The sequence below is a fragment of the Aplysia californica genome, unplaced genomic scaffold (genome assembly GCF_000002075.1).
Source record: "Aplysia californica isolate F4 #8 unplaced genomic scaffold, AplCal3.0 scaffold00004, whole genome shotgun sequence".
In the NCBI taxonomy this organism is placed as follows: Eukaryota; Metazoa; Mollusca; class Gastropoda; order Aplysiida; family Aplysiidae; genus Aplysia; species Aplysia californica.
The window spans coordinates 2,027,951-2,038,502 of NW_004797274.1; the positions used below are offsets into that span (position 1 = coordinate 2,027,951).

General features: G+C 41.8%; 1 protein-coding gene across 1 annotated transcript in view; it reads left to right on the plus strand.

The window, feature by feature from the left end:
* Positions 1-8,837: 8,837 nt before the first annotated feature.
* Positions 8,838-10,552, plus strand: part of LOC101863310 — a gene marked incomplete in the record, with an annotated part of 84,742 nt that continues 83,027 nt past the window's right edge. The window contains 1 exon segment of the mRNA XM_013079794.2: positions 8,838-10,258.

The following is a 10,552-nucleotide window of genomic DNA, read 5'->3' on the forward strand; positions in this document are numbered from 1 at the left end:
ATAAATAAATAAATAAATAAATAAATAAATAAATAAATAAATAAATAAATACATGTCGAGGTGGATTAATCCACCAGCTGAGATGTTCACGAATGGGCACATGTACCCTTGGTCCAAAGATCCAAGAAGTATTTTAGACTACGTTCTGTTGAAGGGGATGTCTTTAGGGACATCGGCATCATAAAACAACACAAGAACAAGGAGGACAACAGTGGTAAAAACAACCACTTGGAATCTCATTCCTACGCCAAACTGAACAGTTATTGCAAGTCAACATGGTGCCGAAAAGTTTCTAAGATAAAAAAGATTAGTGGCATATGCATCACAGTGAGGGTTTCGAGCGGGCCATCAAGGCCAGCGTTAGATATTTTTAGAATTACAAGGCTTTTTTAAAGGACATTTTGGCCCTTTTGAGTTACTAAGACCAGGAGGTCAGAAACCGAATGTTCTTCAACTCTATCAAAATCGTACGATTATATGGAGTGGTTGTCAAGATATTCAAAGAATTGCATTTAAAAAAGCTTGTCATGTTGTGAAATTCTTAATGTTGGACGACACATTTCTCAAAACTAACTACTGAGCAGATAGAACTTTAATTCTGGGGTAGCGATATGTTATCCTATGTCAGCTACAGGATAATTCAATTATAGCAAAGAGCAGAAGACATTGATTTGCATTACCCTCAAAGACAATACACAATCATGTCTATCACAAATGACTTTTTTCAAATCCATTGAGTGAAAATGGAAGCCCCCATCCCTACCCCACCCAACCCCACCCCACCCCGGGACTTCATTCAAGCAGACATCCCACAATGTTCTTGAAGGCCAAAAATAATCTTCGCTGGAGCATGCTTTTACCGGGTGCCCATTGGCAGGTTCGGGTTGGGTAGTGTTGATTAATGGCGGCGCCAGTGCGCACTGCGAATAAGCTTAGACCCGGCCTCCCTTGTTGTGACGAATTCAACCCAGCAGTTATAGAACAGAAATCTTGGACCGGTGCGTGGTGTTGTTGCACACAAAACTTACCGTTCACAACACAGTCATTTCCTTCGCAATAGTGGCTTCAAATGGCGCCAATTGCAGCATATCGTGACAACTGTGTGGAGAGGATCTTGAATCCCACAGACATAAGGAAAATCAATGGTTTTCTTTGCAGGCTCTCCAATTCTACAATATTAATTACCGCATTCCGTGTGCATAAAAATGTAACCTTGACTTGTTCACATCGACGGCTACGACCAGCTCGACTTGTGACCTTGGAAAAAAATGTATTTGATTTAAAGGTCACAGTCTAAGTCAGTTGAATTCTATCGAATTGTGCCAAAATGGAAGCTTTTGCCCCTTCAAGGAGAGAAATCTGACTGGCCCCGACTGAGCCAAATCAATTCGGCTGTCAGTGTGCTCTGGGTATTACATGGGTTTGAGAGCTAAAGAGGAGTGAAAAGGGGATGCGTCTTGTGAATTTTATTCTCTCATCTGTAGAGGCATGTTTTCCCAAATAACATGGGACAAAGTTTCTTTCCCTCATGCTGTCGTCATTAAAAAAACAAATGCATAAAACATTGTTTTTACAGGAGAGCAAAAAAAGTGAATGTTGGTATCAAGAAAACAAACTCTATTAAAACCAACTTTCTCGCGTGCCGTCACGGCTGTCCGAATGTGGCTCCATGAAGGATAGAGAAGGTTTATTGTGCGTACATTACCTGACCACGTGTGCTATAAACAAAAGAATTACTAATATACTACATTTGGCAGAAGGTGCTGCAGAAGAGCCCACTTGAGTGAAAACCGCAAATAGGATTCAGCTACCAATTTAGCTGCAAGAACAAACATGCAGTTCGTCAGTGAGAAAGTTTTCTGCTTGTATCAAGTCAACCAAAGAAACGTTACAGTGGTGTTTGAGATCAGAACTCATTGAGATGAAACGCTACACATCGGAAATGACTTCCAATAATTATTTATTGGTCTCCACTATAAAAAGGTAGCAGGTACTTGATAGTAAGCTCATTTTCAGAAGGGGCAACACTTTCTTGCCCATGAACAAGCCATCAAAGAAAGTAAGGTGCAACGGATATTCACACCAGTAATGAGATTAACGCACATCAAGAGTGCGTTCTTAGCACTCTGAGATGTACATGGGTGAAACATAAGACAATATATTCACAGAAAAAGCTCAACGGCTGTCACATGAGATGCTATAAATGTGTTCTTGAACTTACATTGCAAAACGAGGCAACCATCACAGTTGTTTTGATTTTTAAAAAGACACCCCCCTCCACCAAGAGTTCCCATAGTCATTATTTTTCATAAAACACACACTCTGATGAATAAGACACCTTGATCGGTGGAATTTTACTACCATTAACACAATTCAATTCATTTGGGAAGAGGGCTGCTTCACCATTGTCAGTCGTCACCAACCTGGACTGAGTTCGATACAACCTCCAATAAGACGGATGGAGACACTCGACAAAATAAACCTCCCCACTCGGAAATCGAACTCATGCCTCCTGCGTGCAACAACGATGAGCCTAATTCTGTGACACTACAGACTCAGGCAAGAGACCTAGTGGGAGGTATTATTTTAATGAAAATATCAAAAGATCCCTTCTGTAAAGAACTAGACAATGAAAGACAGAAAATACACTGACCCTTAAAAAAGACACGTACAAAGAAGCCTGTAAAATCAATATGACCTAAAAATGATGAGCTGTGGAACCTGAGATGAGACTCAGATATCTGTAACTCGTGGGAGAGGGAAGTTGTAAAGACCAATCTCAAGATGAAAGAGCAGAGTGTAGAATAGAGCAAGCCGAATTCCCGGCGAGACTTTTAACCCGTAGAGGAAACACACTCTGGTCGCTCAACAACCCTTGAACACGTGTTGTTTTGTCATGTTTTTCAAAAGAAGCATCACGCTAGCTTAGAATTCAATTACAAGGTTCTATCTGGCATTTTTGGCCTTTTTGAGTTGCTAAGACCATGATGCCAGAAACCAAATGTTCTATCTGCTCTATCAAAATCGTAAGACTATTCTGAATCATTATCAAGACATTCAAAGAATTTGCATTTTTTTAAAAAGCTTGACATTTTGTGAAACTCTATTTCTTTACGTCAAATTTCTCATGGCTGAGTACTGAACTGACAGAACTTTGCAATTCGAGGGCAGTGATTACTTCCAAATCCATACCGTGTTGCAAAAGTTCAGTCACACCCACCCTAAATGTACAATAACTCATTTACTTTTCAACATAGACTAGAGAAATTTGGTACACGAGATCTTTATTCAGTTGCTGCCAACATAACATGAAAAGAATTGATAAATGTCTTTCCTTATTCAAGAGAGATGATTTTATTCACCCTGACCCTTGCAAAATCCAAATCAAAGTTAGCTCAGTATGGCGTGGGTGTGGGTCCCTTCTACTTCTAGCTTGAATTACTGATACAAAACATCTGTTCATTGACTGAATTTTAATTACCTTATGGTCCTCGGAAGAATTCCCTGCCATTCCTTGTGAAGTGCAGCCTTCAGTTCCTGACGAGTTTGTACGGAGTGCGGCCTGTTCCTAATCCTCCAATCAAGGTAATCTTATTCTGTTGGGTTGAGGCTTGTTGATCTTGCAGGCTAGTCCAGAACAACGATTTGACGAGTTTGGAAGGATTTTTCTCTGATTGTAGCCCATTGTGGTCGGGCCTTGTCCTGTTAGCACATTCCATCATCCGTGCCATAGCGTAGTCACCGTGACGAAGAATTTCGTCACAATACTATCGTCCTTTGGGGTTGCTGGGAAAAATAACCTGTACGATAAAAAGCAGAGATTCCACCCCATACCATCACATTGTCATTCCGGCCACCGATTTGGACCTCTTGGGGAATGTTGGACATGTGAAATCTCTATCCTTTTCTTTTAAACACCTTTTCTCTTCCACCAATGCTACGAATTAAAAACCTTAACCATTGTTTAAAAGAACACTACCAACGTCTTAAGTTTCATCGCCAATGTTGTTGTACCAAAATTTGTTTGTTTGTTTGTTTTTGTAAAGTGTTTTACGGCGCTCGCAACTGCATAAGGTCATATGAGCGCGCGGGACACACCTAATATTTTCAGTTGGTAGGAAATTTTCAATTTTGCCCGGGTGGCGGCCGAAGCCTACTCTTGTCGATTTTAGACCACCAAGGGATCTTTAACGTGCGCAACTTGTACACGGGCCCCCCGAGTTTTTTCGCCCTTGTCCGAGAAGGCTAGGTGTAGATCTTTCCTACCAGAAGATCAGGGGTGTGGCAGAAAGACAGTAGTAAGGAGGAGCCAAGGAGTAGCAGTAGAAAGGCTGCAGAAAGAGTCAGGAGCCCAGAGGAGGGGGCAAAGGAGGTGAGGGGGTGGGGGCAGAAAGTGGAAATGAAAGTAGACAACAGAACATTGACCGAGAACAGGAAAGGAGGTGAAAGGAGACAATTTTAGAGAGAAAAAAAATTCGGTCGCTACCCGGATTCGAACCCGGGACCTTTGAATGAGAGGCCAACACCTTAACCTCTAGGCCACGAGAGCCCCCTCCCCCCCCCAAAAAAAAAAATAAATAATAAAATAAAATTAAAAATAACAAATTTGGCGCTTACTTCGATGAAACATGGTAAGAATGGCTTCACACTAAGGGCGATAATCACGAAATTCATTATCTTATAAATTTCTAATATTGGTGTTTTAAGACAGCCCAAAGTTCCTGGCCGTCTCTGCGCTTAGTTTCGAACTTTGGTGTTGACAATAACCCAATTCTGATGTCGAGATGTCGCCCTTGGTTGGCCACGTCTAGGCTTGTCTCGGACAGTTGGAGTGGTGTCAAAACGTTTAGTCAAGCGTTAGATCGTTCTTCTGCACACATTTACGTGTCTTGCAACAGCAGATAGCGCAATTAAAGAATGCATCACAGACACAGCCGCTTTATTTTTTTAATTCATCAATTTTTTAAATTTGGAAAACAAGTTAAAAAACTACCCATCCGTTAAAAGGTACAGAATGTTATAGTGTGTAAGGTATGTTTACACATTGTCTACGTGATTCGAAGCAAATGTGTGTAGGAAGCGTTGATTTCAACGCAGACCGAGAGAAATCAAAACCAACATTTATGACTTCTTTTGTCTGCTCTTGCACAACGAGTCTCATAAGTCACACAAGTCATACTTTTAATTTTTACGGCAATTCTTACACTGTGCCGAAAAATATCGTTCTATAATGGGTGTGACAGAACTTTTGCAACTCAGTACATGTATATAGATTTTAAATTCTGTTTACTTTATCCGAAATTTAAAAAGGCAGAGAACAAAATACTAGCTCACTACGAAAGATCCACTATGAACGAATGGTCCTGAATGCGCCGCAGCATTGCCTTTGGTGTACCTGGAATACCTGGAGGTGTCATCTCTGACTCAGAGTTTGACATGTAATGACCCTCCCAATCTTCACGGTCGCGAGTGCCCTTGCACATCCTGCTGTACCCAGACCAGTCCATGTTTTTATGTCATCGATCCACGTTACTCTTAGTCTTATCCTGGCTCTCGTGCCCCACATCTTTTCCACAAGCGTCTCTTTCACAATGGTCTAGTGTCGTTTCAAGTGGCAAAATATTGTACTTTTCTTCATTTCACTTTATTAATATTCTGCAGGGATTGTCTTGTGTAGAGAATCTGTAACACTTCACTGTTCGTCTTTTTATTTTTTTTTATTTTGGCATACTGATGTGTCAGCTGCGTGCGCAAGGAGTTAATGCTGTCGAAAGAGTGCAGAACATCTATCCTCATCTTCTTGATCTGAGGGTGATCGGCATTTTTGGCGCGCTAGGGATTAAACTTAAATGGCGAGTAAGACAAACATGTGAGCATCACATAATCAAAAACGTAAAACAGTAAAACATAAACGCTACCATCACCTGTGATGGATAATACACACGGTGATCCCCCCAAAAAAACTGTACAACTTTTTTTTCTAAATATCTCGCACAAAAAGTGGTCTAGAATAATGTAATTTGGAACAGACAAAATTCATTCATATGGAATTTGAATGTTTGACATAAAATCCACGAAGAAGAAAGTTTTTTTGAAAACGGAAATGGTTTAAAGAAAAAAGCACCCAAAACGCAAAGTTCACCATTTTATAAAACATCTTGTAAAGGAAGTCGTGAAAAGATTGGTTGACTTTTTCTTTATTTTCTCTTTCACGTTTAATTTTCCATCCCTGTAACACGTAAACAATATATGACTTCTTTTACAAAGTTTAAAGAACTAACGATTTCAATCTGGAATTACTAAAAGAAGTGCTCTACATTCCCTCCTTTGGACTCGCCACATTTTTAACGCCTCGTTTGAACTGTTCAATGGCGCCCAAATTCAATGACTTGCTAAACCACGAGTGTTTAAAGCCACATACACTGTACATATTCAGTGTGAAGTGGATTCCATAGATATTAGGGAGTGGGTACCCAATAAACAGTATTTTTGGAGTTAACAAACCCCGCAGGATGAAAATGGGCTTTGCACTAAACCAATTTAATGTCATCGAGGAAATGAGCCCGGAAAGTCCTAGCTGCAGAACGTCTACGGACAGGCTCATGGGGCTCGACTACTGAAATCTGCACCCTGGTGACGTTTAAAGGGCTGCGCATGGTGCGTGTTCGACAAAAGTGGTCATTTTTAAAAGACATTTTTCGTTCTGATTCGCTATAGATCCAAACTGACAGAAATTCTTCACTTATGACACCAAAGGTCTTTAGGGCACCCAAGCATTCTTTCCTTGTCGTGTGCAGAACTTACAAAATGTCAAGAATGGTGAGTTTGTAGAGAGGTAATGTTCAATACAAAAAGCTCTCGCTGCCCTTTACTTAATTTAACCATGATCTCAGCAAGCAAGCAACATTTGGGGGAAAATAGTATCTGCACACTTCTGTTGACTTGTTAGATTGCTGTAACATGCAATATCGCGCTATTGTTGCAATTTTTTTATGGTGGGCCTCATGCCAACTGGTGCGTCAAGCTACGAAAATGGGAACAAGGTTGAAAATGGGTTGTATTCTTTAATGCGCCAAGGAGAGCAAAATCAGCCAAAGGTCTTATCTAAAATGAATATCAGACAAATTCCTTCTGGCTTCCAAATACTATGTTCAAATCTGAAACGCAAAACTTCAATATGGAGGAAGACATTTACAAAACAAGTTGTACAGTTGGGGTTGTTTTTTGTTGTTTTTTTATCACCCTGTACTTACTAATATATGTACAAAACGGTAAAAGTTAACAAACGATCCTCAGATGATTGCCACAGTCAAGCTCCTAGCTTTTAAACCGTTTGGAGACAACTGTTTCCAAAAGATAGTAAGCATATATTTTAACCAAACAATAAAAAGTGAAGAAACCATTTTATTTTAATGCAGAAGGATAGGAAGAGTGTCATAGCTCTAGGCGACACATTCCAAGGCTCACAACATTCACTCATTCACTCAAAGTACACAACAACGAGAGGGAAAAAAAATCAACAACAACAACCAACCACATTACAAGAATCCACTTGTTCAAGCGACATTTTGTTTGTTTTTTTACTAAGACTTGTTCATTTGCTTACGCGTTTGATAACTGTTTTGAGACGAAGGGAGGCCCATTAATCATTTATTGGAATGTGTGCTGGAAAGCATCAAAATAACTAAATAATACAACAGGGCAATTAGCGCTGCCTACACAAGGGGTCGTTACCCAAACCCCTCTCCACCGCCCCACTACACAAACACTCGCAACCACGCCCACACACACACACACACACACACACACACACACACACACACACACACACACACACACACACACATACACACACGCGTTGGAGACTACTTTGCATTATATTAGGCATATTATATACTTTGACACACATAAGCATGACCATGTTGTGACAGGGAAAGTGAAAAAAACAACAACCAACGGATGGAAATAGCAATTGGATCACCTAGTTGGGTCTGGAATGGTCTTGCAACTACCAGCATCAACACATTCATTGAAACAAATGTGAGGCGTCGTGGTGAAATCAGGTGCTCGTCAAAATAATGAATTCGAAGGTAACAGCATGTTTCTTCCCATTTGATAATTTTGATCGAATTTTTATTTTTCGGCTCAACACCTTTTATGTTCATTTAAAAACACATTGCTGTGTGGCTTTACTGAAAAATGATGAACAAAGAAACAAAATAAGTAAATTTACAGTTTCTAAGGATTCTCAATCTTTGGAAGTCACCAAACTTTGGTGGCCATTTTCTCTCTTATTTTACCTCTGAAACCAGGTGACCACTACCTCCTTCAAAAGCAAATATATCGATTTCTATTGAAGATAGATCGACAATTATTACATCGAAAGCAAGACAATTGAACAGGCTTTAAGATGATACCAATAACTCTTTATGCAAAAAAAATGACGATCGCATGATTCCACCGTGTCATGGCACGTGCTTTTAAAATCCTAGACCAAGGAAGAAAGTAGAGCTGAACAGTGTCCTTACAAAAACGACTTTCTCCAAACGCGTGAGAATCCACGCTCACATCTCTCTTATTCTGAGAGGGTGGAGGGAGGGTGTAGTGGTGGCGTCTAGGCCTGGGATATTATTATAATTAAAGAGAAAACGAAGTGAGCATCAGCTGCTGTCTGTCTAACTCGTGGCCACGTGTTCACGAGGCGAGCAATTCTGTCAGTACCGATGGCCTAGCGGACTTACAACCCAGGCAACAGAAGGCTATGGAAGAGATGTGGGAGGAGAAGTAGGACATTTTTTCAGAAACCAATCCAAAAACCCCCCCCCCCCCCGCCCCAAACAATAGACAATACACAATACCAGCCAGACCTTCCAAGTAACAAGCGTAAGATCAGATCATCTCGCTGGACGTGCGTGCGACAGATGTCTTGTTGTGTTTGGCGGAGATGGTGTTTATTACTACACCCCCACAACACACACACACACACACACACACACACACACACACACACACACACACACACATACACTCAGATCAACAACAACAACAACGAGCAGGACAGACGGCGGGTAAAAGGGAGGGATTGAATCAACCAGTGGCAGGCAGGCACCCACCCTCCAGGCAAGCAAGCAGGCAGGCAGTCACTACCCGCCGCATTGCACAAGATCTTGCATGCGCGACGGACACACGACGCACGGATCGGATAATTCATAATGTTATGAATACGTAAGTCTGAGATATTTGTTATGCTGGCCTGGGGTATTGTTCTGCCTCCGCAACTGCGACAACAACACACCCCGCTCTCTGCCGCAGCATCTTTTTTCGATCGATCGCTTCTTTAACGAGCTCCCTCGCCCGCGCTGAACGTTGCGCTATAAGTTTTCTTTCAGCTAGTGGTGGTCGCGCGAACGGCGATAAAGAGAGGGCTTCCCGTTACTTAACTAGCTAGCAAGCGACGAATTCTTGAGGCCACCACGGCGTCGACCCGAAGGCTGAGGGGCTGGCTGGCCTAGTTAGTGACAACAGGTCGCTGGGGCGTCATGTGTGATATTCCGGTGTCGTTTCACTGATAAAAACATGCCAGTCGGATAGACAGCCCAACTGTTCAACACACTCGCCCGAAAGCCCTTCCAGTTTTGATTTTAACTAGGCCTACGCTAAAGGACGCGCTGTGCAATGGCTGTATGCGTACTGCTGTTGCGTCTTGATGGCCCGTACTTCTCCTGCACAGCCTTGGCATAGATAAAACCTGTTTTTAGGTCTTTGGCATTATCTGGAAGCTTGGAATTCTTAAAGACAAGACCCTGATCAAGTGTTCAGTCTGTTGGAGAGAGTTACACTATTCGGGACCGGACTCTGTGGATAAACATAATTAAATATTATAACTGCCCGTTGAATGCTAGATCTATGTCGTTTTTCCGAATCACGTCACGTGAAATGAAAGTAAGAAAAAAGTGACAGGCGAAGAACAACAAAGTGATAGCATCGTGGTGAAAGATTGCACGGGTGACCTACACTCATTAGTTGTGTCCAGATATAAACGCCGCCAGACGTGTGAACGTGTGCACACTACCTGTAACAGAGCGATTATAAATCAAGCAACAAGCCATTGGCAGACAGAGACAGCAGTCGGTTTTACATGATGAGAAATGACGCGGGGTCTGCTGCAAGGATCAACAACGTGCGGATCCCTGTTATATAGGCCTAATTTAGCAAACTAAAGGACGAGTGAACCAACGCACTGGAACTTCTACACTTCGTAAGTTCTTTTTGTCTTGATTTCATTACAGGAACAAAAGAAAACGTATGTCCGAGTAGGCCAACCTTCTTCTCTGTCTGTCTGACTGTCTGTCTGTCTGTCTCTTTTTCTCTCTGTCCCTTCCCTGTCTCTGTCTCTCTCTCTTACTCACTCTCTGTATCTCTCTCTGTGCCTCTATCTCGCTCTCTCTGTCACTCTTTCGCCCTCTCTCTCTCCCTCTCCCTCCCTCTCTCTCTCTCTCTCTCTCTCTCTCTCTCTCTCTCTCTCTCTCTCTCTCTCTCTCTCTCTCTTCCA